Source organism: Silurus aristotelis (genome assembly GCF_946808225.1).
Source record: "Silurus aristotelis genome assembly, chromosome: 14".
Taxonomy (NCBI): Eukaryota; Metazoa; Chordata; class Actinopteri; order Siluriformes; family Siluridae; genus Silurus; species Silurus aristotelis.
Genome location: NC_139587.1, coordinates 12,997,726 through 13,018,418, shown reverse-complemented (window position 1 = coordinate 13,018,418; position 20,693 = coordinate 12,997,726). Strand labels below are relative to the sequence as shown.

General features: G+C 43.7%; 1 protein-coding gene across 1 annotated transcript in view; it reads right to left on the bottom strand.

Annotated features, from left to right (window-relative positions):
• tnmd (tenomodulin) overlaps window positions 1-20,693 on the bottom strand; it is a 103,739-nt gene that overhangs the window by 43,553 nt on the left and 39,493 nt on the right. The window lies entirely within an intron of this gene.

The following is a 20,693-nucleotide window of genomic DNA, read 5'->3' as shown; positions in this document are numbered from 1 at the left end:
ATCTCTCAAAAATAATTATTTGTGTCAATGAACGTCTTATTACCATCAGAATAAAAAGTCTCTTTAAACATTTTGACGATCGTTTTTGTGAACAATGACAGTCATGTTGCCAATACGAAGGCACACAGTTTCAGTATTTCTTGATCTAAACTACAGTTTGTATTACAATGATTAAAAATGCACAAATTTGTATGTCTTCTATTTGGCATCTATGAATTAACAGCAGAAATGTATTTATTTGATTACCGGATTGTTGCGAGGCACAGATTCGGGGAATGCTACAAAATATTTCTACTTCACCGAAGATTTCCAAGAGCACAGTGGCCTCCATAATTCTCAAATAAAAGTAGTGTGGCAAAATCAGGCATCTTCCAGGTGCTAAGCAATCAGGGAGGAAGGGCCTTAGTAAGAGCGGTGACCAAGAACCCAATGGTATCCTGATTGAGCTTCAGAGATCCAGAAGGACAACAAACACTGCAGCCGTCCACTAATCAGGGCTCAATGGCAGAGTAGCTAGACAAAAGCCTCTCCTTAGTGAAAAACCCTTTGAAGGCCACTTGGAGTTTGCTAATAGGCATCTGAAGGACTCTCATACTGTGTGTGGAAAAAGATTCTCTGGTCGTTTCGGGAACAGCTCACATTGTCATGTCATTCAGGTGGCGTGTGCTGATGTTCCTGAAGAAGACCTTATAACAGATCTCCTTTAGAGTTTTTGCCTGGCCTTCAATGCTTCCATGTTTGGACTACTTGAACCTTTTGACTGTGTTTTTAAACTGTTTGTTGGGATCTACACCGTTGTTTTGATTTGTGCTTTAAAACTGCTCTCCTGGGTGCCCCCCGGTTGTTTTCATTTAAGACTTTCATCCTAAACTCTCAGCTTGCGTCCTGCATTTGGGTCCCAGTGTGTCAGAGGTTACCAATATGGATGATGTGCTGGGTGCTGTCTATACACATTAGAGGAGATAAACAACTTCCTAGATGAAACCTTAAGAAAGATTGTGGATGTTGCTAACTACCTCCCAGACACAGATAGATTCCTAATGTCAGTTTCAAAACTACAAAAAGATGCTACATTAGAGGAACTAAGCAAACAGAAATGATATAGCTTGTGAAAAATGGCAACTAAGTTACGGAAAAAAAAATAACAAAAAGACCTTTCAAAAGCAAAATGAAAAATGGCTAAATCAAATCACATGGGTTTTTCCTGTCTCTGTACACCTGTCCTTCTCTGTTCTCTCTTTCTTTTCTAATTAATTCTTATGGAGAAGCTGAGAATAGGAACTTTTAACATTAATGGGGGCAGAAATAATAATAAATGAGTGAAAAAAATATAAACACATTGATGTACTTTTCCTACAAAAAAAACACACAGAGACAGAGAAAATAGAACTGAATGGGGGATGTGCTGGGAAGGCCAACACTTACTTAGTCATGGGACAAACCTCAGTGCAGGGGCAGCATTTATTTTTCCAAAAAGGGTAAAAGCAAATATCACACTGCACATTGAGCTAGAGCAGGTTTGGGTTTTAATGCTACAAGCAAAAATCAGAGGGACACAGTTTTTATTTGTAAATGTTTATGATTTAAACCTCAACAGTGAAAGAGTAAAAATTTTTAATAAACTTAGGGATGCAATAATTAATCATGGTAACCTCACTACAGTCATGGGCCAAGACGATTTTACAGTGGACCGATATTCTGAAGCAGCACACATACAGTCCAGTTAAGTATTAGACAAGGTTATTAAAGAATGCAGTCTGTTAGATGCCTGGAGAGAAACGACTGTAGGTGTGAAACAATACACATGGCTAAAGACAACCACGGCAAGAATAAGTTATGCAAGTTTCAACATTATTCTATATAATGCTTTTTACGACTGTCCAAATTGTAAACATGAAAGAAATGCAACATAAACATAATTTAGTAACATAAAAATAAATAATATAAGTATAATAAGAATCTAATCTAATAAAAGTATATTAAAATATAATCTGACTATAAGTATGAATAATATATTATACGTTTTATATATATATATATATATATATATATATATATATATATATATATGTATATATGTATACGTATATATATATATATATATATATATATATATATATATATATATATATATATATATATATATATATATATATATACACACATTATATACATACATACATACATACATACGTGTGTATATATATATATATATATATATATATATATATATATATATATATATATATATATATATATATATATATATATGTGTGTATATATATATATACACACATATAATAGACACTAGCAAAAAAAGCATATAGATGTATATACATACATGAATTAACAGAAGGGATGGATGGATATGTATGACAAGTAAAGATTAAAGTGACTCAGTGTGACGTAATTGTCATTAAAGTGTTCATGTGCTTGTAAAAAGTGACGCTGTGCTAGTCCATTCCAGTTAGAGTTCCAATAGTGCAAGTAATGCAAATTCTTGTATTGACTATTAATGTGAATAATAGTGTGCAGCGAAGGAAGTGAGACACAGAGAGAAGTCCAGATACTAGTTTTGTGTCTCCTGGTTTAAACTCCAATCACAGTAGGTTTTATGTTATTTAACAATGTAAAGCCCAGATCTTAGTGGTATTTTAATGCTAAACTGCTCCAAGACCAGGACTTCTGTGTTAATTTTAAAATTTTCTGGGAGAAATGGAGACAGAAAAAGGTGGCGTTTGATTCCTTAGGAACGTGGTGGGAGGTCAGGAAATCATAAATAAAAGATTCTGACGCCACACACAAAAAGCACTGATAAATAACACAGGGAGATAGAAATATTAGAAAACAATATATTCACTAAAAACTGAATAGAGAGGAGGAACCCACATCTCCAACATCAAAGACATTGATGCCCCAACCTCCTACTTCTTAAATCTAGAACAGAAAACCAGACGAAACTGCAACTATGACACCAAGGGGAATGAGAGACATTGCAGTAAACTTCTACAAAGAACTGTGAGGATGTCACTAATCTGCTTTGCAGAGAGGAGATATTGAAGGAACTACCAAAACTAAGCAAAGGACAAGCAGAAACACTTGAATTGGACATTGAGTTCCAGGGACTGGCTGATGCAGTACAACTAAGCATCAAGAATCGACGGACTCTCGGAAGAATTTTATAAATACTTCTGGTGAATATTGGAAAAAGATTTGTTTAAGATTTTTAAATGGTCTATGAACAATGGGAAATTACCTACCAGCTGTACATGGGCAGTTTTATCTCTCCATTAGGCCCCCAGCCCTCAGTGTCACCTGATGGCGGTGGCCGGGAGAGGGGACGTCAGAAGTGCTGATCGTCCGGTTTGAGGTACAGAACAGCGTGAAGGCGAGGAAGACCACCCCTCCTCCCACTGACCAGGTGCTCTGTCTAACCACAGCTAAAGTGAGGAAAACTCTATGCAGAGTTAACCCACGGAAGTCTGCTGGACCTGACAACATTCCTGCCAGAGTGCTCAGGGAATGTGCAGAACAGCTAGCAGATGTCTTCACTGACATCTTCAACATCTCCCTGAGCAGCAACGTTGTTCCCACGTGCCTCAAGACAATGACCATTGTTCCCGTGCCGAAGGTATCTACTGTCTCCTGCCTCAATCACTATCGTCCCGTCGTGCTCACACAAATCTTGATGAAGTGCTTCAAAAGGCTCGTCATGAGGCACATTAAGACCCAATGTGTAGCAACGCACAGCTCGAACCACATCGTCAAGTTTGCCGATGACACGACCGTGGTGGGTCTAATCAGCAAGAGCGACGAGTCAGCATACAGAGAGAAGGTGCAATGGTTAACTGCCTGGTGTGGAGCAAACAACCTGTCTCTGAACATTGACAAAACCAAAGAGATGGTTGTGGACTTCAGGAGAGCACAGAGTGACCAATCTCCACTGATTATTGATGGCCCCTCAGTGGAGATCATCAAGAGCACTAAATTACTTAGTGTTCATCTGGAGGACAACCTCATCTCTTCACTCAACACCAGCTCCATCACCATGAAAGCCCAGCAGCATTTCTACTTCTTGAGAAGGCTTAGGAAATCAAATCTCATCTCCCTCCCCCCATCCTGACCACAGAGGGACCATTGAGAGCATCTTGAGCAGCTGCATCACTGCCTGGTTTGGGAACTGCACCGTCTACAGAGGATAGTGAGGACAGCTGAGAAGATCATCAGAGTCTCTCTCCCCTCTATTATGCACATTTACACCACACGCTGCATCCGCAAAGCAAACCGCATTGTGGACGACCACACACACCAGTCACACACACTTTTCACTTTCCTGCCATCAGGTAAACTGTTCCGAAGCATTCGGGCCGCCACATTAAGACTTTTTTCCCGCAAGCCTTCAGGCTTCTTAACACACAGAACTGAAACTCACTCACACACACACACACACACACACACACACACACACACACACACACACAATGTGAGTTACTGAACTGTAAAACCTGGACTTAACACTTAACACACACTCATTACTCATCTCAGCCCATTCCATTATTATTTATACTATACAGTACTGCACTGTTTACATGCTGTTTTTTGCACCTTTGACTGTTTCTTATTATACTATACTATTATTATTACTATACTGTTTACATGCTGTCTTTTGCACCTCTTGACTGCTGCTGTTTTTTGCACTACATTATGTCTGTTTATATTCACCCCCAGGTATAGTTTTTACAGTTCTCCTCACACAGTACTGTATATTTAGAGTATACAGTAGGTTTTCTAGTCGGCGCTATCTCAGGTTTTGTGTCTTGTCTTGTGTTGTCTGTCTGCACTGTCTGTCTGTACTGTTTTCGTCTCCACTGTTTGCACTAGGTTGCACTCGACGCACTTTATTTAGCTCTATGTTGTTGTTTAGTGTAGCACCAGGGTTCCGGAGGAACGTTGTCTCGTTTTTACTGTGTACTGTGCACCACTGTGTATAGTAGAAATGACAATAAAAGCCTCTTGACTTGACTTGGATTCCTGCGCACATGATTTGGTGGCAGAATCCCCACAGCTGGTCTGCCGCCGTTGCCCCCTGCCGCCCCGGTACTTCAGGCACCCGCGGCACCGGCCCCCGCTCCACCAACCTATGCATGAACCTCAGCTCACGTCGCCAGCCCGATTTTCGGGCGAACTTCAAGGTTTTCGGCTCGTCTATGCCATGGCAAGATGCCGCCCGCTCCCTGATCTTGGCCACACAGGGGCATTGCTCTGTGGCAGAGTTTGCGGCTGACTTTCCATTCGCCATTGACAGTGGATGGGATCACACGGCACTCTGACAATTTTCTCCAGTGCCTCTCCTCTGCCGTTAAGAACGCAGTCAGCACCAGTAATCCACCGCGAGATCTGGATTCTCTTGATCCTTACCGTCTGTCCCCTACATGCAGTTCCCCACCTGATGCTTTAAGTCCCCGCACTCTCTCTCTCTCTCTCCGCCACAGGCAATGGAGATAGGGTCTATGCCTCTACTGCGGAGGCAAAGGTTACATGCCCATTATTAGGCCTGCCTAGTAAAAGGCATGGCTCGTCGGTGAAGGAGCGATGAGCCCCTCTTTCCCGCTCACTCCAAACCCACCATATTGGTCCACCTTTAGGCAGGCCCCGGAGGCACAGAATTGGCTGCCTTCATCGATTTGGGGGATCCAAGATGGCGGCGCGGCAGTAGCTCGCAGCGGCCGCTCCGGACCCAAAATGGTGCTAACTTTATTTTGTAGCCCGCCTTACACAACACATGGACATCGGAGCAACCGGTGTGCCTGTGTACAACCGCAAAACACTGAAAGAACTCAAAAACAACCCAAACAACACCATAAATGATGACCTGCGGCAGAAACTACGCGACCTCTGCGTGCTCCGAGAACCAGACCTCCAGACCTCGGCATCGCCTGCGGAGGACGGACGGAGGAGGGGGAATCGGAAGCGCTGCGCGAGGAAGCAGAAACGCGGAAAGCGAGCGGGTGCTAATGCTAGGCTAAAAGCTAACCCTAGCCGGCCCGCTCAACCATCACTACTGCTGGCAAATGTCTGCTCCCTGGACAATAAACTAGACTACATCAGACTCCAACAAGCTACTCGGCGTGAGTACAGACACTGTTGCGTTTTTGTGTTTACGTAAAACGTGGCTGAGCGACAGAGTTCCGGACGCCGCCATCCAGCTGGACGGGCTAGCCGCGTTTCGTGCCGACAGAAATGCAGCTCTGTGCGGTAAGACTCGCGGCGGCGGTCTGTGTGTTTACATCAACACGGAATGGTGTAAGAACTCTGTGCTTGTTTCTACCTACTGCTCATCGCTGCTGGAGTTTATTGTTGTGAGATGTAGACCTTTTTATTTACCCCGGGAATTCACCACCGCTATTGTGCTCGGAGTGTACATACCACCTAGCGCTAATGCTAAGGAAGCGCTCAGCGTGCTCTACGGGACCATTAGCGGACTTCAAAACTCACACCCTGACGGATTGTTTATAGTCGCCGGAGATTTTAATCACGCAAATCTCAGGACTGTGCTTCCCAAATTCTATCAGAATGTGGACTTTGCAACCAGAGTAGAAAACACGCTGGATGTTGTTTACACAAACATCCGGGGCGCATACCGGGCGAAGCCCCGCCCCCACCTCGGTTACTCAGACCACATCTCTGTTATGCTGATCCCAGCATACAGACCACTCAGCAGGCGTTCAAGACCAGCTCAAAAACAAGTGAGAACCTGGCCAGCAGGATCCATGTCTGCACCCAGGACTGGTTTGAATGCACTGACTGGGTCATGTTCAGGGAAGCTGCAACCAATGGCGATTTCATCAACTTGGAGGAGTACACGTCAACAGTGACCAGCTATATCGGCAAGTGCATTGATGACGTGACTATTTCCAAGACCATCACTACACGCTCCAACCAGAAGCCGTGGATGACCGCCGAGGTGCGTGCGCTGCTAAAAACAAGAGACTCTGCCTTCAAAGCAGGGGACAAGACGGCCTTGAAACCAGCAAGGGCCAAACTGTCCCGTGCCATCAGAGAGGCGAAGCGCGCACACGCCAAGAGAATCCATGGCCACTTCCAGGACAGCGGAGACACCCGGCGCATGTGGCAGGGCATCCAGGCGATCACGAATTACAAGACCACATCACCTGCTTGTGACCGTGACCCCTCCCTCCCGGATGCGCTGAATCACTTCTACGCCCGGTTCGAGGTGCAGAACAACGTGGTGGCGAGGAAGACCATCCCTCCTCCCAGTGACCAGGTGCTCTGTCTAACCACAGCTGAAGTGAGGAAAACTCTATTACCCACGGAAGTCTGCTGGACCAGACAACATTCCTGGCAGAGTGCTCAGGGAATGTGCAGAACAACTAGCAGATGTATTCACTGACATCTTCAACATCTCCCTGAGCAGCACCACTGTTCCCACGTGCCTCAAGACGACGACCATCATTCCTGTGCCGAAGAAGTCTTCTGTCTCCTGCCTCAATGACTATCGTCCCGTTGCACTCACACCCATCATGATAAAGTGCTTCGAGAGGCTCGTCATGAGGCACATAAAGACCCAGCTCCCACCCGCACTGGACCCCATGCAGTTTGCGTATCGTCCAAACCGCTCCACGGACGATGCCATCTCCACAACCCTCCATCTGGCCCTCACCCATCTGGATAACAAAGACTCTTATGTAAGGATGCTGTTCATAGACTTCAGTTCAGCATTTAACACAATCATTCCTCAGCACCTGATTGAGAAGTTGAGCCTACTGGGCCTGAACACCTCCCTCTGCAACTGGATCCTGGACTTCCTGACTGAGAGACCTCAGTCAGTCAGGATCGGAAAAAGCATCTCCAGCACCGCCACACTGAGCACTGGAGCCCCTCAGGGCTGTGTGCTCAGTCCACTGCTGTTCACTCTGCTGACTCACGACTGTGCACCAACGCACAGCTCGAATCATATCATTAAGTTTGCTGATGACACGACCGTGGTGGGTCTAATCAGCAAGAACGACGAGTCAGCATACAGAGAGGAGGTGCAACGGTTAACAGCCTGGTGTGAAGCCAACAACCTGTCTCTAAACGTGGACAAAACCAAAAGAGATGGTTGTTGACTTCAGGAGAGCACAGAGAGACCATTCTCCACTGATCATCGAGGGATCTTCAGTGGAGATCGTCAAGAGCACCAAATTCCTAGGTGTTCATCGGGCGGATAACCTCACCTGGTCACTTAACACCAGCTCCATCGCCAAGAAAGCCCAGCAGCGTCTCTACTTCCTGAGAAGGCTGAGGAAAGCTCATCTCCCTCCCCCCATCCTGACCATGTTCTACAGAGGGGCCATCGAGAGCATCTTGAGCAGCTGCATCACTGCCTGGTTTGGGAACTGCACCGTCTCGGATCGCAAGACCCTACAGAGGATAGTGAGGACAGCTGAGAAGATCATCGGAGTCTTTCTCCCCTCTATCATGGACATTTACACCACACACTGCATCCGCAAAGCACACAGCATTGTGGATGACCACACACACCCGTCACACACACACTTCACCCTCCTACCATCAGGGAAATGGTTCCGAAGCATTCGGGCCCTCACAACAAGACTGTGCAACAGTTTTTTCCCGCAAGCCATCAGGCTCCTCAACAAACATCTGAACTGAACTCTCTCTCACACACACACACATACTCACACACACACTTACACACAACTGTGTGACTGATCTGTACAACCGGACTCAACACACATACACTTCGCACACCCAGGTTTCAACACCATTTACACCTTTCATTGTCGCAATAATGTTTACATGCCGTTTGTTGCTGATCTTTCGGGACTTGCTCTCTTTGCACAATATTCTGTCCAAATCCTTTGGTCACTGTTCAGTTTATTTTGATTGCTGCTATTGTAGAATTGCACAATTCTGTTTACATTTCTCTGTTTACATTTTTCTGCTACTGTGCACCTTATTCTATTACGACAGGTTTTTACTGGCGGAGCTATTGTTGATTTTATTTTTATATTTTGTGTATTTTGTATTGTCCTGCACTGTCCTGTTTTGTTTTGCACTGTCTTGTGATGTCTTTTGCACTGTTTGCACCAGTTGCACACATGCACTTTATGTGGCGAGGATCTTAGTTCCTGGCCCTGTGTTCTTCTGTTCTGTGACTGTTGTTTACTGTTGTTTTATGTTGTTTTATGTAGCACCTGGGTTCAGGAGGAACGTTGTCTCATTTCACTGTGTACTGCATCAGCTATATATGGTTGAATGACAATAAAAGCTTCTTGACTTGACTTGACTTGACACCGAGTTCATCGACCTCGAGCTTGCCAAGCAGCTACAAGTCCCCATGAAACCCCTACCCGAAGCCCTGCTAATCAGAGCCCTGTAAAAGCAGCCTTTTAAACTGGGCCACCCACTGCACCAAGCTTTTACTCATGTCAGTGGGGGAACGACACCAGGAGTGGCTTTCCTTCCTGGTCATCTCCTCGCCCCAGGCCCCATCATGCTCGGGTTCCCTTGGCTGTGGAACCTCGTTCCTGGGATACCTGCTTTTCCAGAATGGCCAGCCCTCACCTCCCGCAGCCAACTACAAAGGTTCCTAGGCTTCGGCAATTTTTTTACTGCTTTGTCAAGGACTATAGTTCTATTTTTCTCCCGATGCCTTAGCCCCTCGAAACGCAACTACCCGGTGGGCGAGAAAGAGGTTCTTGCTGTCAAGCTGGACTTAGAGAAATGGTTGGAGGGGGGATGGATCACCGCAACCTTGAGTACCTCAAAGAACCCTTGTGTCCATCCCCAAGGTCTCCTTCGGCCCCTTCCATTCCCCAAAAATCTGCCTCACCATAGACTTCGTTAACGGGCTGCCCCATTCCAATGGCAACATGGTCATCATGACTATCATTTATTGGAAGATCGGCCACTTTATCGCCGTACCCAAGCTGCCATCCCAGAGATTTTCCAGAGATATTGTCTCAGACCGTGGACCCCAATTCTCAGCCTAGTTTTGGAGAGACTTCTGCCACCCTCAGGCAAACAGACAAACCGAGAGGCTCAACCAGATTCTGGAAACTGGTCTTCACCTCCTTTGCAGTCAAGAACCTGCAGTCAAGAGTCTCCTGGTTGGATAAACTAGTACATAGTACACCCATAACACCCTTCCCACCACTGCCACAGGGCTTTCGTCCTTCCAGGTGGTCCACGGTTACCTGCCACCAACTTTCTCCAACCAGGAACCCCGGTCCACCTTCCCCTTTGCCACTCCTTACTTCCGCTGTTGCGACAGAAGAACCGCCCGAGCTGCCCTGCTCAAAAACGGCATAAGATTTTGCCAGGGGGCCAACTGCAAGCAGCGCCTAGCCCCTCATTACTGTGTTGGATAGTGAGTATGGCTCTCCACTTGGGACCTTCCCCGTAAGGCCACCTGTCGGAAGCTCACCCCACACTTCATCGGTCTATTCCCCATTTCCTAAGCCGTCAATCCTATGGCCCTCCGACTCAGGCTCCCCAGAGCACTCCGGATCCACCCTACATTTCATGTCTTCAGGGTCCGACCCGTCCGGGCCTGCTTCCTACTTTCTGCTCACACTCAATGCGCTCCCGTTCTCAGCTCTGCTCTGCTTATGCTCAATGCGCTCCAGTTCTTGGCTCTGCTCATGCTTAATGCGCTCTGGTTCTCGGCTCTACTCTGCTCACGCTAAACGCACTCCAGTTCTTGGCTCTGCTCGGTTCACGATTCCGCGGCGATGCTAACCGGGCCTCCTTCGACCCAGGACGGATGGCATAGCCCTCCTCCGAGTGCCCTGGCCCACCAGGCGTATGTGGGTTAATGTCAGGAATCCACCTGCCACGGCCCCTTCGGCGGCTGTCATGCTGCCGCTATTGGCGCTCCCGGCCTTGATCTCAAACACCTAAGACTCGTTAACCAATCACCTTTATAAACTCCCGTTCTAGATTCACTCGCCGTCTGTTAGTGTACGCTATGCGTCAGATAGATTGGACTGTCCTACGACAGTGTGGACCGCGCTTTCTCCCAAGTGCACCACGGATATTCTGGACTGCACTTTCTCCCAAGCGCACCACTGATATTTTCCACTCAGTGGCAGTCCCGTAATAGGACGTTGTGGACCTCGCCCTTCCAGGGCGTACCACGGATACGCATTGCCTTTCGGCACATCACCGGAATCTTGGACCCTGCTACATTGAACCCAGCATCAATCCAGTCATTTCTGTTTATGGTGTGTCATTTTCATTCAACTTTACGAGAGTTGCACTTCGGCTTCCGCCTCCGTTTCTCTTGGCATAACAATACTGTATTATGTTTATACTTTTTTTATATATATTTGCACATTTCTTTTTCTTTGCTGCTGTAACACAGACATTTCCCCACTGTGAGATGAATAAAGGTTTATCGTATCTTATCTTATTAAAATAAGATAAGATACGATAAACCTTTATTCATCTTATCTTATCTAAAGGCACGACAGTGCACCTGGAGTTTGCCAAAAGGCAAATGATGAATTAGTTTGCCTAAATGGCAATCATCATGTCTGGAGGAACCTAGGCACCGCTCATCACCTGGCCAATACCGTCCCTACAGTGTAGCATGGTGGTGGCAGCATCATGCTGTGGGGATGTTTTTCTGTGTCAGGTACTAGTCAGGATCACGGGAAAGATGAATGCAGCAATGTAAAGAGACATCTTTGATGAAAACCTGCTCCAGAGAGCTCTGCACCTCAGACTGGGACAATGGTTCATCTTCCAACAGTACAACAACCCTAAGCACACAGTCAAGATAACAAAGAAGTGGCTCTGAGAATGTCCTTGAGTGGCCCAGCCAGAGCCCAGACTTGAACCTGATTGAACATCACTGAAGAGATCTGAAAATGGCTGTGCAATGACGCACCCCATCCAAACTGATGGAGCTTGAGAGGTTCTGCAAAAAAAGAATGGGAGTAACTGCCCAAAAAAAGTGTGCCAAGCAGGTAGCATCATATTTTTAATCAATTTGCACAGATTTTAAACAAACCTCTTCAATGTTGTCACTATGGGGTATTGTTTGTACATTTGAGAGAAAAATAATTAATTAAATCCATTTTGGAATAAGACTGTAACATAAAACGCACTGTGAATACTTTCCATATCTAGTGTATGTTTATCAAAGGACGTCCTGTTCAATTAATCTTTTCTGTCCTTTACAAAAAGCTAACAGCCACTTCAAGTCAAGTCAAGTCAAGTTTATTTGTATAGCGCTTTTCACAACAGACATTATCTCAAAGCAGCTTTACAGAAATCAACAGTCAAGGTGAATGGTGTGCATTTATCCCTGATGAGCAAGCCATGGCGACTGTGGCAAGGAAAAGCTCCCTTAGATGTAATGAGGAAGAAACCTTGAGACCACTTCACTTAGGTTGCTAAAGAAAACAGTTCTAATGTTGCTGTTCATCAAAGCCACAAACTCATTTAACCTGTTTAAATAATTTGTCTTGATGCTTCGTTTAGTCCATGAAACTACACATGTAACATTGTGTTTCCCCACAGACCAGTATTACTGACGCACCACCTGCTAAACTCTGGACTGCTCTTAACCGTTAAATAAAGTCAAAATTGAAATCTCAATCAATTACTCAATTAATCGATGGAATAATCGGAAGAATACTCGATTACTAAAATAATTAATAGCCCTAATTGCTATTTTAATATGACATGGTCATAAATCGGAAGACACTGGAAATTGTCAGGGATCTACCTCCCTCGGAGGCTCTCATGCTGCCTCTCACTGCTCCAATCGGCAGCACCTGTTCCTCATTACCTTTCCCCTTTAAAAGGTCCCGGTTCCACCTCACTCGCTGTCGGATCTACTGAATGACTACAGTGATCAACCAGATTCCTGACCGCCAGCATTCCCCGCTGGTTCCAGCTCCTAGTCCCGATCCGAAGGATTACACCCGCTGTACGGATTATTTATGCATCCACATATGGAAAACGCAATTGCAAATATTCAATATTCAAAAGCAATTAATTTTAAATATTGTCTGGAATATCCTTCCATGGAAAGATCAAGTAAAGTTTGGGAGCTTAAGTGTACTTGGCTCACTGCTTACCTCTTAATAGACCAAGTCCTTGAATCCAGACTTGACTGAAGACAGGTTGTGACAATCTCAATTAAACAAGGTACAATGTTCAGGAAACTGGAACTTTGATCCAGTGGTAATTTTTTTTCTCTTCAAGAAACTAGCAAAAATCTTAGAGGACTATTAAAAGATTAGCCTATTTAACACATCTACTTATCCGACACAGTCATTAATGCAGGGCGGCACCAGTTAAAAAATTCAGTTCAATTCAATTCTTCCCACTTCGTCCAGGCCTGCCTCTGGATAGTGTTCTCTTCGACTGGAGGTCACTTTGTGCAGTTCGGGACGGTTTCTTATCAACGCCTTGGGTGGTTCCATGAAATTCCGGAGAAAGAACGGGCGCTTTGAGAATGGATTGGACTGTAGTTAATGTCAACAGTCTGCTGCATTGACTCAGGACTACTTTTCACTTCTGATCATCATCACTGTTCCCTGCAACATCATATATCTGCTATATGGACATTCGGTGCAACCCAGATGAGGATGGGTTCCCTCTTGAGTCTGGTTCCTCTCAAGGTTTCTTCTTTATGCCATCTCGGGGAGTTTTTCCTTGCCAAGGTTGCCACCGGCTTGCTCATCAGGGACAAACTTACTTATAAAGAACATATTTACTTTTAATCACCACATTATCTGTGTAAAGCTGCTTTGAGACAATGTTCATTGTTAAAAGTGCTATACAAATGAAAATTAATTGAATTGAATTGAATTGAATTAAACCAGCCTGTTGTTCCTACTGCACACTTCACTGCTGTCACACTGTCTTCATGTCCTGCACCACCCTCACATACAGCTCTGACACACCTGACTTCCTCATACAAATACCACAACTTCTCTCTCGGCACCCTTTCGTACGCTTTCTCTAAATCTACAAACACACAATGCAACTCCTTCTGACCTTCTTGATACTTCTCCATCAACATTCTCAAAGCAAATAATAATCTGTAGTGCTCTTCCTCGGCATGAAACCATACTGTTGCTCACAGATGGTCACCTCTACTCTCAGTTTGGCTTCCACTACTTTTCTCATCACTATGTCGATCCTAATACTGTTTTGCTAACTTTTTTTTTTTCTTTTATCTTCTCCTGCTTATCCGTAATTCGGGTCGCGGGGGCAGCAGTCTAAGCAGATTCCCCAGACACTTCTCCGTGTCCAGGGATCGGGCTGTCAAGGCCCCCGCCTTCGACTGCTGCCCAATCCTCTCAGCACCGGTCCCTTACGGTCCCTCCTGCAGGTGGTGAGCCCACGGGAAGGCGGCCCCACGTCGCTCCGACGTCACGGTCCTTGGTTTAATTTCTCGTAAGGGTCCCCTGGAGCATAGAGGGTTAAAGGGCCTTGCTCAAGGGCCCAAGAGTGGCAGCTTGGCGATTCTGGGGCTTGAACCCCCGACCTTCCGATCGGTAACCCAGCGCCTTAACCGCTGGAGCCACCACTCCCCCTGTTTGCTAACCTCTTTCTCCTTATGCTCTCCTGCACTTCCTTATTTCACCACCACATCTCTTTGTCTTCCTTTTTATTTCCAGAAGTTACACCAAGTACCTTTCTAGCTTTATCCCTTATCACTTCTGCAGTAGCTGCCCAATTATCCAGCACCTCTTCACCACCACCGAGCCCGTTTGACCTCTTCCCTAAATCTTACACTTCAGTCTTCCTTTTTCAGTTTCCATCATCTTATTCTTCTTTCAGTCCTCACTTTCCTACTCTTCTTCTTCACCTCCAAAACCATCGTACAGACCACCATCCGATGCTGTCTAGCTACATTGTCCCCTGCCAACACCTTACAGCCTTACAGTGTGCACCTTGCTCCACTCCTTTTTTGCCACCTTATGATCCTCTTCTTAAAACTATTCTTAAAATAAGTATTCACCACTGCCATTTTCATCCTTTTAGCAAAATCTACCACCATCTGCCCTTCCACATTCCTCTCCTAAAGGCCATACCTACCTCATCACCTCTGTTCCCTTCACCTACATGCCCATTAAAGTCAGCCCCAATCACCAATCGTTCATTCCTAGGTACACCCTCTACTACTCAATCTAACTCACTCCTAGGAAATAGGGGGCAACAGAGAGGGCCTGCAAATCACCTACTCAGAGAGCAGATGGCCAGCAAGAAAGCGGTTGCATCCACAAAGTCTCAGCCAAAGGCTCGAAGGGGGGCTCGGACAGAGCCTCCAACACTATAGCCAGGTCCCAACCAGGCACTCTGGGATGCACTTGAGGCCTTAGCCATCGGGTGTCACGGAGAAAACGCATCAGGAGAGAATGCCCGGACACAGGGGTGTGATACGCCAAAACGGCGGCTGCATAGACTTTAACCTTTTAGTCTTTGGGGTTGCGCCAGCGCAACTGATATCCCATTGTTCTCAGGTGTTAATGTTTAGCAATAGATTAAATAAAAAAGGAACTAGAGTAACTATTACCAACTATACATCAAGGTCTAAGCCAAAAGCAGCGATTTCAGATCACTGTATCTCAATGGAAAACATATAACAAATGTATTTGCTGAATTTGTGTAAGCAGTACACACAATATAAGGATGGTCAGATCTGTTCATGGTACCAGACTCAGAGAACTGCCATGCAACTTCATGAGGAGAGACCCCAAGAACTACCATGCAATAAAACAATAAACCTTCTAATCTGAGGAGAGGATCTCTTTGATCTGAGGAGAGAAAGCCATTTGTTCAGCTGCCCAGTCACCCATCCTTGATTCCCCCCTCTTTCACTCCTGGGGAGATGGCCAGATCATGGAAAGGTGACTGAGAAGGTCCCGGAATTCAACTACTTTACTTGCATAATGTAATAATCACAATTTAGGAATGTATATATTTTACCTTCACATGTTTAGTATCATTTTAAAGGTATCAATGTGATTGGAAATATGATCTCAGTCCCATATCAGTAGAACAGACCCCAGGTTTGGAGAAATTCTGTCCTACTGACATAAGGGTTGCCCTGGAGAAGATCCTTACCAGGTGGTCTAGGTGAAATTTAGTTTTTAGGTCAGATCCTGTCCCCAGAAAGGGTGTGCAAAGCTTTTATCACTTTGAATTTACAAGTGTTTACGATGGTTTGGGTATTTAAGGAAATTTGGTGAGACACTCAGGAAAGCATTTGATAGTCAGAACTTCCCACACAATCTCTGTGTTTCTCTGTTGCCAGGTATAGTGATTATTTAACATTTCCTTAGTAAACTGTATTGCTAAAATATTTAGTTTTATGCTGCTCATGTTATGTAACTTTTTCTATTATTTGTTTTAGATGTGACATTTGTTTATTGCCTGGCAAATAAATGTAAAATTCTTGATTAACTTTGAAATTCCCTGAAATCATTTATATCTAGTTAAATATGTAGTATGGCGTTACCGCAGATCTGTGACCAGGATAGTACAAACTAAAGGCTTATGAACGGATGGAGCATAGAGCACAACGTCACAGAACTTCAGTTCCTGTTTGTGTATATATTTCGAGATAACTTTCGCATAAAAAATGACATCTTGCTGGCAAAACGCAACTATGGCTGGTAGAAAATAATGCTACAAAAAAAATAAGACCACAAAATAAAAGAAAAAAAAGAAAAAAAAAACGTAGTAAAAGGCAGAATCTTGGGTTCAGTCTCCATGCTCTCTGCAGGTGTCATGTTTTTATTCTGCACCACCTATCATTTCAATATTTTATTTCCAGCCAGTAGCATTATGGAAACAAACTGATTAATGAAATATGTAGCCAATAAATGCAGGATTCTAATAATATATGGGAGGATTTTATTCCCTATGTGTGTGAATCTTAGGTTTTTTTTTACTCTTTACAAACTCTTACTGATTGAAGCAGCATGTGGTGTAATGAACCAGGAAGTTAAGCAGCTCTCAGGTCAGCACAAACAGCGTGCTAAATAGGCTTTGTTTACAACAAAAAAAAGAAAACAAGGTAAAAAATGGACAGTCAAAAAAGTTGTTTTATCAGAGATTTGCACAAAGCAGCGATGTGGAAAATATTCTTGGGAGCGGAGTAACAACAGAGACTTGGAGATCTGATATTTTACATCTGTAAGTTATATTTCCTTTTACAGTTTTATACAATGTTATTGGTTTCATTGCCCTTTTGTTTTTATAAAAGAAATGTTTAAAAAAAAAGGTGTGTGCGCGTATTGTTAAGATTAAAATTGCTGGACGTCAATATGAATAGCCTCTTTTTCGGCCTCTTTTACTTTTTTTTTATTATAATTTTTTATTTTGTGGTCTCAAGCGTTTTGTAACACTATATTCTATCAGCCATATTTGTTGGTTTACCAGCAAGATGTCGTTTTTATGCAAAAGTTATTCGGAAACATATACACACAAACACCAGCCGAAGTTCTGTGACATAAACAAAGGAATAACAACCCAGATTACAACACTATTGTTTTGGTTGGAGCAAAAATGCTTTACGGCATGTTGTTTAGTGGAGCCTTATCTTTCCAAATAAACCGGGATTAGCAGCAGTGTTTGTGACTCATTATTACAATAATAATGTAAGTAGTGCATTTTCTTTATGCGTGTTGTTGTTGTGTACTGCTTAGACAAATTCAGCAAATACATTTGCAGCGATTTCAGATTACTGTTTTTCAATGGAAAACGTATAACGAATGTATTTACTGAATGTGTGTAAGCAGTACACACAAACAACATGCATAAAAAACCGCACTACTTACATTATTATTGTAATAACGAGTCAAAACACATCCACTGCTGCTAATCCCAGTTTATTAGGAAAGATAAGGCTACAGTGAACAACATGCTGTAAAGCATTTCTGCTCCAAACAAACAATAGTGTTGAAATTTAGATGTTTATTCCTTTGTTTACGTCTGTAGCAACTGGGGGATAAGAGGGACAAACTTATAATACAGATAAATTGAGTAAATAGTTGGAAGCACAGTCTGCCCGCATTCTCCACCATTATATGTAGCGAATTTAGCTTGCAAAGAAAGGTAAATATTTATAAGTAATTATAACGGGTTATAGTTACTCCTAAATATTAAGTTGATCAGTCACACCATGAAGTTATGGGAAAGAATAGTGGAAGCCAGGCTGAGAGAAGAGGAGGAGTTGTGGTATTGTATGAGGAAGTCAGGTGTGTCAGAGAAGTATGTGAGGGTGGTGCAGGACATGTATGAGGACAGTGTGACGGCAGTGAAGTGTGCAGTAGGAACGACAGACTGGTTCAGGGTGAAGGTTGGACTGCATCAAGGATCGGCCCTGACCCCTTCCTGTTTGCAGTGGTGATGGACAGGTTGACGGACGAGGTCAGACAGGAGTCTCCCTGGACTATGATGTTTGCGGATGATATTGTGATTTGTTGTGAGAGTAGGGAGCAGGTTGAGAAGACCCTGGAGAGGTGGAGATATGCGCTGGAGAGAAGGGGAATGAAACTCAGTAGAAGTAAGACAGAGTACATGTGTGTGAATGAGAGGGAGGGCAGTGGAGTTGTGCGGTTGCAGGGAGAAGAGCTGGAGAAGGTGGAGAAATTCAGGTACCTGGGTTCAACAGTGCAAAGTAATGGAGAGTGTGTTAGAGAAGTGAAGAAAAGAGTGCAGGCAGGGTGGAGTGGGTGGAGAAGAGTGACAGGAATGATTTGTGATAGTAGGGTATCTGCAAAAATGAAAGGGAAAGTTTATAGGTCTGTGGTGAGACCTGCGATGTTGTATGGATTAGAGACAGTGGCATTGAGTAAAAGACAGGAGGTGGAGCTGGAGGTAGCAGAGCTGAAGATGTTGAGGTTTTCGTTGGGAGTGACGAGGATGGATAGGATCAGAAATTAGTTTATTAGAGGGACAGCGCATGTAGGATGTTTTGGTGACAAGGTGAGGGAGGCGAGATTAAGATGGTTTGGACATGTGCAGAGGAGGGACATGAATTATATTGGTAGAAGAATGCTGAGGATGGAGCCACCAGGTAGGAGGAAAAGAGGAAGGCCAAGGAGGAGGTTCATGGATGTGGTGAGGGAAGACATGCAGGTAGTTGGTGTAAAAGAGGCAGATGTAGAGGACAGGGTGGTATGGAGACAGATGATCCGCTGTGGCGACCCCTAATGGGAGCAGCCGAAAGAAGAAGAAGAAGATAGTTACTCCTAAATATTTAAATTAAGTTGAATTGACGGTAATGGAATTAACATTACACTTATTTGTCTGTTCGTCCAGTATAATTTTATATTAATTCTATAAAAGAGGTATCTCCCTGGCCAAGAAAGACATAACCCCCTTTTACTTTATACCGTAAATTAAATTTAATTAAATAGAGCATGTAGTTCAGACCTGATGTTGCAGGAACTTCGCATTTATGGAACGTACTCAGAGACAATCACTTATGAAAAATACGGCATTTAATAAATGAGACAAACACAACATAAAACTAACTACACAAACAAACAAACAAAAATAAATAAAGAAAATTAAAATAAAATAAAAGTAAGTTGAAATTAGGAAAGGAGGAAGAGAAAGGAAAAGAAGAAGGAGATAAAGAAAGGAAAGGCAGCTTACTTCAAATTAATCACATCCTAACTGAGAAATCGTCACGGAAATTTAAATTTGCCTTAATATTAAGGGGTTCAAACTTAACACGCATCTAAATTAGTTGGTAAACCTGTTACTTGCATTGACTTGCTGCTGAGCTGTTCCCCGGGGGTCCGAGCCTTTCCGGTCGAGCCGAGTGAGCGAGTTGCTTCCTTGACTGAACTCTGACTGGACCCGACTGAACTCTGACTGGACAATGATTAGTTGGGTTCAAGATGTTTTAAAGGTCCTGAACCCCACCCATCCTTGGGGGAATGGCCACTGCTATGGCCTGAAATTTTGAAGGGAAAAACTTCCTTTGTTCATGCATCTGTGGGCATGGTTTCTGGGCTATACTTGCTTTTGGAGGACTTTAAAGTTTTATTTAAAGTGAATTAAGACGGTATGGTACATTTCATGATCAAATAAAATGCACCATTGTTTGAAAAATAAAGAAACAGATCATTTTGCGGTCATTTGGATACTAAACATGAAAAGGAATGACAGTATAAGGCAGAGGTACATTAACTTACAGAGATCAGTAATTAACTGATGTTAATACAATGTTGTATTCTGATAAATAAAATGCACCCTTGTCAGGAAAGTAAAGAACAGATAATTCTAAGTCAATCAAGCCTTAAGAAGAGAAGAGACAACATTTAACACAGAGTTATATTGCTAAACATTTTAAGGTTTAAATATTATTGATGTAGAGTTAACCACTTGCTTTATTTATAGTAGAACATGTATGTTTGTATCATGTGAAGTGGGACATTCTATTTATTAAATTAATAAAATAATGCTCCCTTTTAGTGTGTGTGTGTGTGTGTGTGTGTGTGTCTGCATATGTGTGTGTGTCACAAACACACGTACTGGGGCCGAGTTCCGAGAGTGAATTGTTTTATGGTCTGGTAAAAAATATGGCTGGTAGAAAATAGTGTTACAAAACGGTTGAGACCACAAAAAAAGTAAAAAAAAAAATTATAATAAAAAGTAAAATAGGAGAAATCTTTGGTGGAGTC